The following is a 6,943-nucleotide window of genomic DNA, read 5'->3' on the forward strand; positions in this document are numbered from 1 at the left end:
TGAGGCGGCACTAGAGGCACTCACTCATCTATGCCAAGAAATTTGGAAGACAACTATCTGGCCGACTGATTGGAAGAGATCCGTATTTATGCACATTCCAATGAGAGGTGACCCAATGGAATGTGGAAATCACTGGATAATATTTTTGATATCCCATACAAATAAAGTTTTACTAAAGGTAATACAGAAACAGCTGAAAGCGTACATTGACAGAGAACTTCCAGAGGTTCAAGCTGGATTCAGAAGATGATGTGTAATGAGGGATATCATTGCTGATGTCCAATTGGTCATGGCTGGAAGCAGAGAATACCAGAAAGATGTTTACCTGTGCTTTATTGACTATGCAAAGGCTTTTGATTGTGTGGATCATGAAAAACTATGGACAACAATGCAAAGTATGAGTATTTCGGAACACTTAATTATGCTCATGAGGAGCCTGTATTTCAACCAAGAAGCAGTTGTTTGAACAGAACAAGGGAAAACTGAATGGTGTAATATTAAGAAAGTTGAATGACAGGGTTGTATTCTTTCACCATATTTACTCAACCTGTATGCTGAGCAAATGATCTGAGAAGCTGGGTTATATGAAGAAAAATGTGGCATCAGCATTGGAGAAAGACTCACTAAAACCTGTGATATTCAGGTGATACAACCTTGTTTGCTGAAAGTGAAGAGGACTTAAAATACTGATGAAGATCATAGAGCACAACTTTCAATATGGATTGCATCTCATTGTAAAGAAAACAGAAATCCTCATCACTGGACCAATAAACAACATTTTTATCAATGCAGAAAAGATCGAAGTTGTCAAGGACTTCATTCTTCTTGGATCAGCTATCAACACTCATGGAAGCAGCAGTCATAATATCAGATGACTTATTGCATTAGGCAAATCTGTTGCACAAGACCTTTTGAAAAAATGTTGAAGAGCAAAGATGTGAGCATGAGGACTAAGGTGTGCCTAACCCAAGCCATGGGTTTTTCAAAAACCTCCTATGCATGCAAAAGCTGGACAATGAGTAAGGAAGACTGTAGAAGAATTGATTAATTAAGAATTAAGTGTTGCTGGAAAATATTGAAATTGCCATGGGCTGCCACAAGAACAAACAGATCTGTGTTAGAAGAATTGGAGCCAGAGTGCTCCTTGGAGGTCAGGATGGTCAAACTTTGTCTCTCATACACTGAACGTATTGTCATGAGGGACCAGTCACTGGAGAAGGATACCATGTTTGGTAAGATGGAGGGTCAGAGATAAAAGGAAGACTCCCAGTGAGATGGATTGGCCAAGTGGCAGCATCAATGGGCTCAAGTGTGGAAACAATTGTGAGGCAGCTCAGGACTGGGCAGTGTTTTGTTCTGCTGTACATGGGGTCTCTATGAGTCGGTACCAACTCCATGGCACCTAACAACAACAACAAGAAGTCTCACACAAGGGAGAAAGAAGAGGCTCTCTGTTCCCATAAAGATTTCCAGGCTTGAAACTATGTTGCTATGAGTTGGAACTGACTCAATGGCACCCAAAATAACACGTATATGTTTTTTTTTTTAATATAGCATTCAAAGCATGTTGTTGTTGTTGTTGTTAGATGCCATCAAATCAGCACTGACTCATAGCCACCCTATGCACCACAGAAACACTAGCTGGTTCTGTGCCAACCTCATAATCATTGATAGGTTTGAGACCATAGCTGCCAACACTGTGCCAGTCCATCTAGTTGGGCATTTTCCTCTTTTTCTCCCACCCTCCACTTTATTATGCATGATATCCTTCTTCAGGGACTTGTCTCTCCTGATAATATGTCTAGACTATTAGAAACGAAGTCTGGCCATCTTGGCTTTCAAGGAGCATTCTGATTTTACTCCTTCCAAACACAGATTTGTTTGTTGTTTTGACAATGATATTTTTAATATTCTCATCACCATAACTCAAATGTATTGATTATTCTATGTTCTTCTTTATTAGATCTCTAATTATAGCATGCATATGAGATTATTGAAAATACCTCAGCTTGGGTCAGATGTACCTTCATCCTAAAATTGACCTCTTTACTTTTCAACACTTTAAAGAGGTCTTGTGCATAAGATCTGCCTAATGCAACATGTCGTGCTTTCTTAACTGCTGCTTCCACGAGTGTTAATGATTGATGCAAGCAAAATTATGCCTTTTACAACTTCAATCTTTCCTCCATTTATATGGATGATGTTTTTTGGTCCAGAAGCAAGGATTTTTATTTTCTTCACAATGAGGTGCAACCATACCGAAGGTTGTGGTCCTTGAGCTTCATCAGTAAGTATTTTAAGTGCTCCAGTTTCAGCAATCAAAATTGTGTGATCTGTATGTTCATGAGTCATCTTCCAATCCTGATGCCACAGTGTTGTTGTAAGTGACTATGTATAGTGTTTCGGAGGAGCAACTTGTGTGTTTAAATCACTTACCTTTCGCTTATCAGTCCAATCCTTATCCTACAGTGCCATACCTGGATATATATATATGTCAAAAGCATACACCACCACAACCACCATCTATGTATATGTATATAGATGGTGGTTGTGGTGGTGTATGCTTTCGAGTCCATTCTGACTCATAGTAATCCTGCATAGAGTGTCTGATATTGTCAATCTTTACTATGAAGTCCTATTATGACAATCACCAAGTCCTGTTGGGTAAGCACTGGACTGCTAACCAAAAGGCTGGCCATTTTAACCCACCAGCTCTCTTTGGAAACCCTATACAGGTTCACTATGAGTTGGAACCAACTCCACAACACTCAACAACAACAATAACATATGCTGTAATTCCTAGCAAGTACTAACAGAAATAAACATGACTGTGATCAATTATTCAAAAATTGTATCATTGATAGAAAAATTTAAAAATTATTATTATTATTCATATTGTTGTTGTGAAGTGATGTCGAGTCGGTTCTGACCCATAGTGACCCTATATAGGGTTTCCGAGGATCAGCTGGTGAGCTTGAACCACAGATCTTGCAGTTCAAATGGCTTTGCAGTCTGACGCATTAACCCACAGCGCCACACCAGGACTCCATATATATAATTAATCAAATTTCAGGTTTGGGTCTTCTCACTTGTTATTCCCTCCAGTATTTATTCTACTTTCTTCATTCTTCATAGAAAGGAAAGAGATTCCTGAATAAAATTAGCTACACAAATTTAGCGAAAAAATATGATAGCTTTTACTTTTTTAGGGAATAGATATTGTGTCATATTTCAATTGAATGATGAGTACGAAAGACATTTAACTTCCCTTGTATGCCTCAAAATGCACCAAAGATAGCCAAAAACATTAAAAATAAGAAGAGAAAAATGATGCTTCTTGAAACATACACATAGTCATGACATACAAGCCAGAAACTTCAATTTTACCTGAAAAATAATTTCATCTGAGCAAAAGTAAGAGGACTTTTGAGAAAAGGCAGGCCTTCCTCATATAATTATACGATATTAATGTGTTTTTACAAGTCCCTTTCAGGGGGGCAAGGGAACTTACAAAATACTAACACACATATAGCAAAAACTGCCGCACATGTACACCTATACCATTTGTACATGGTATTTATAAGTTTGCAACAAATTTTACTGCTGGTTGGAGAGATAATGAATAAGTTCTTTGCTGAAATACAAATATCATTTTTATTTATTTTTTTGTTTTTTGTACTTAAACTTTCCTTGATGGAATATTCTTTATCAACCGTTAAAGCTCCATGCTTTCTCTCTGCTTTTCTCCAATGTATTTTTTATATAAATAAGTATAGCAGTTTCCCTTAGCCCTTGTCCTTCTCACATTTTAAGAATCTTTAATGTGTTCAATCATACAAAGGCCATTTACTTCCGTTCTTGTTCTTTCTTTGACATTTTCTGTAAGAAGAAAGATATCATACTAACATGTTTTATACTTTCAAGAGTAATAGGGGGACCCCATTTGTGAGCTATTGAACAATAACATATGGTTTGATTTTGAAATAAAAAATGACAACGTGGGACCATCAAGTGAGAAGAATGGAGAGCAGAACCCTATCCAGAGAGGCAGTGACACCAGGGATGGAGACAGAGAAAATGACGTGGACAGATGGAGCAGCTGGGGACACTGAACTCAGGGCAGGAGACAGGCTGTGTGCTGGCAGCCGTGGGGTGGGGGTGGGAGGCATGTGTGGTGTACCCTTTGGGGTTATATGGTGATGCATGGAGGGGACCGTAATCATTGCAATGAAACGAAATACAATAGGATGAGTGTAAAGCTGATGTTCTCCCATGTAAACCTCACAATAAAAACTTAAAAAAAAAAATGACAACAACAATTTGTTTCTACAAACAATACTGAGAGTTAAAGTAATGGGAATCTATTAACAGAAAGAAGCACTTATTACGTAAGGGTCATAACACATGTGGAATCAAGAAGGTAGCGCAAACATTCTTATGCCTTTCTCCTCACGTCACTTATCAGTCTGCTTCAGACACCTTTCTTCCTTTTCCTATCAGTTTTCTCATCCTATTTACCTGTTTAGAAGACTGGATAACAGTGATAGTAAAAAAGGTTAAGAAGTTCATAGATAAAAAGAACAGAGAGGCAGGCCACAGAAAGGGTAAAAAAGAGATAAACATATCAAAGGTAAGTATATCTCAAAATAATGTATTAAACTGAGAAAGTTTCCAATAAAATCAAGGAATATAGCATACCTCAGTAAGATGTACAAGCAAAATTTGTGTATCGTATTTACTACATCGATTGTTGTTGTTGTTATGTGCCGTGGAGTCAGTTCTGACTCATAGCGACCCTTGTACAGGGTTTCCAAGGCTGTAAATCTTTACGGGAGCAGAACGCCTCATCTTTCTCCCGCGGAACCGCTGGTAGTTTCGAACTGCTGACCTTGCGGTTCGCAGTCCGATTCGTAACCACCACTCTACCAGAGCTCCTTCTATATAAATACCTTAATAATAACAACCACAAGATTATCATGGGGAGTAAAATATTAAGATATTTATAGGTGTCCAACAAGATTATTATGGGGAGCAAAATATTAAGTAACATCGAATAGGGTCCAACTCACCGTGACCCTGTACAGGGTTTCCGAGGAGCAAATGGTGGGTTTGAATCACTGACCTTTTGAATCGCAGTTCGGTGCTTATCAACACCAGAACTCCATTTTTAGAAATAAAGAAGTGAAAAGTCAGAAAACAACTTCTTCAAAGTCAAAAGGTAGTAATTGGAGACTCTTGTTTTATCAAATCCACTTAAATATCAATCCAGTACTTCTTTTCATTACATTTATCTGCCTAACCCTAGATCATCAAAGAACTGCTAGATTATACTCAATACATTTTATTTACTAAGGCATTGTTGTTGTTGTTAAGTGTTGTCGAGTCAATCCCGACCCATAGCAACCCTGTATAGAGTTTCTAAAGGAGCTCTGGTAGCGTAGTGGTTACGAATCAGGCTGTGAACCGCAAGGTCAGCAGTTCGAAACTACCAGCGGTTCCGCGGGAGAAAGATGAGGCTTTCTGCTCCCGTAAAGATTTATAGCCTTGGAAACCCTGTTCAGGGTCGCTATGGATCGGAAACGACTCGACAGCACTTAACAACCACAACAATAGAGTTTCTAAGCAGCAGCTGGTGAGCTTGAACCACCGATGTTGACCTTGTAGTACAAATGACTTTGCAGTCTGATGCATTAGCCCACAGCGCCACATCAACACTCCTAATAAGGCATGTTGTTGTTAAGTACAATGAAGTCGGTTCCCACTCATAGTGACCCTGTACAGGGTTTCCGAAGCTGCAAATTTTTACTGGAGCAGAAACCCTCATCTTTCTCCCGCGGAACGGCTGATAGTTTCAAACTGCCGACTTTGAGGTTAGCAGCCCGATTTGTAACCACTACGCTACCAGAGCTCCTTACCAGAGCGCCTTAGAAGTATGTAATTCACTTTAGAATGATATCCACCAAAAACGGTTTTTAAAAAATAATAATTGTGTCACTTAAAGGAGTAAATGTCAATGATCTGAATAATTAATTTAGGTGGAGAAGCTCTTCCCCTGACAATGCCAGAAAAATGAGGTGTCCCCACATTTTATTGTCAGTTTTGCTTCAGCTTCTTTACATGCTTTTGATCTCCAATTAGAATTCCACTATTTATCAGGTTTCTTCTGCTAATGAAGCTTTTAATCCATTTAGAACTTCAAGCATTTCAAAATTCTTGGTAATTTTGCTTCATACTAACATATCTCCATGTTGACATTTCAGAGTAGCTGCATTAAACCAACGGTAGCATAGTATTCACTTGGTTTAGCATTAATTTTGGCACAGACAAGGATATAGTTTCATTTCTGATTGATCTTCAAAGGTACTTTGGTTTTGGCTTTTTACAGTCCCTTCTGGCATGCGTTTTGTCTTCCTAATAACATTCATCTCAGCCAGTCTTTCAAGCTACTTAAAGCCTTCTGGGCAGTTTTTACATTAACCCTCATTTTAGACTACATTTCATTTTTTTTAAACTAATATTGAAGATGGTTTGCAATATTGGATAAAAGGCTTTTTTTCTTCCAAAATCATTTTTGTCTGCCAATATTTAAAATGGCTAAATTTTATCACAGATGTTAAACACTTTATTATGAATTACCTTTATGATTTTATTATTTTCATTTATCATTCAATTTACATTTTTCCATAGTCTATATACCTTAGCATTAGGATACTAATTTGTTTTTTTTTAACCCATAATAAAGATGATGAAAAATTGATAAGAAACTTCTGAAGTTTAGCTAAACATTGGAAAGTGCCAGATATTTTAAAAACAATCTTTTAAGGTGAATGATAGTTTCATTTATAGTCCTTTATTTTCTGGATTTGCTTCATTGTCACTGGATACTAACATCCAAAACTATTTTCGAGGTAAGCAATAAGAATTGTATAGCAGATATTTTGAT

The sequence above is a fragment of the Chrysochloris asiatica genome, unplaced genomic scaffold (genome assembly GCF_000296735.1).
Source record: "Chrysochloris asiatica unplaced genomic scaffold, ChrAsi1.0 scaffold00218, whole genome shotgun sequence".
Lineage (NCBI taxonomy): Eukaryota > Metazoa > Chordata > Mammalia > Afrosoricida > Chrysochloridae > Chrysochloris > Chrysochloris asiatica.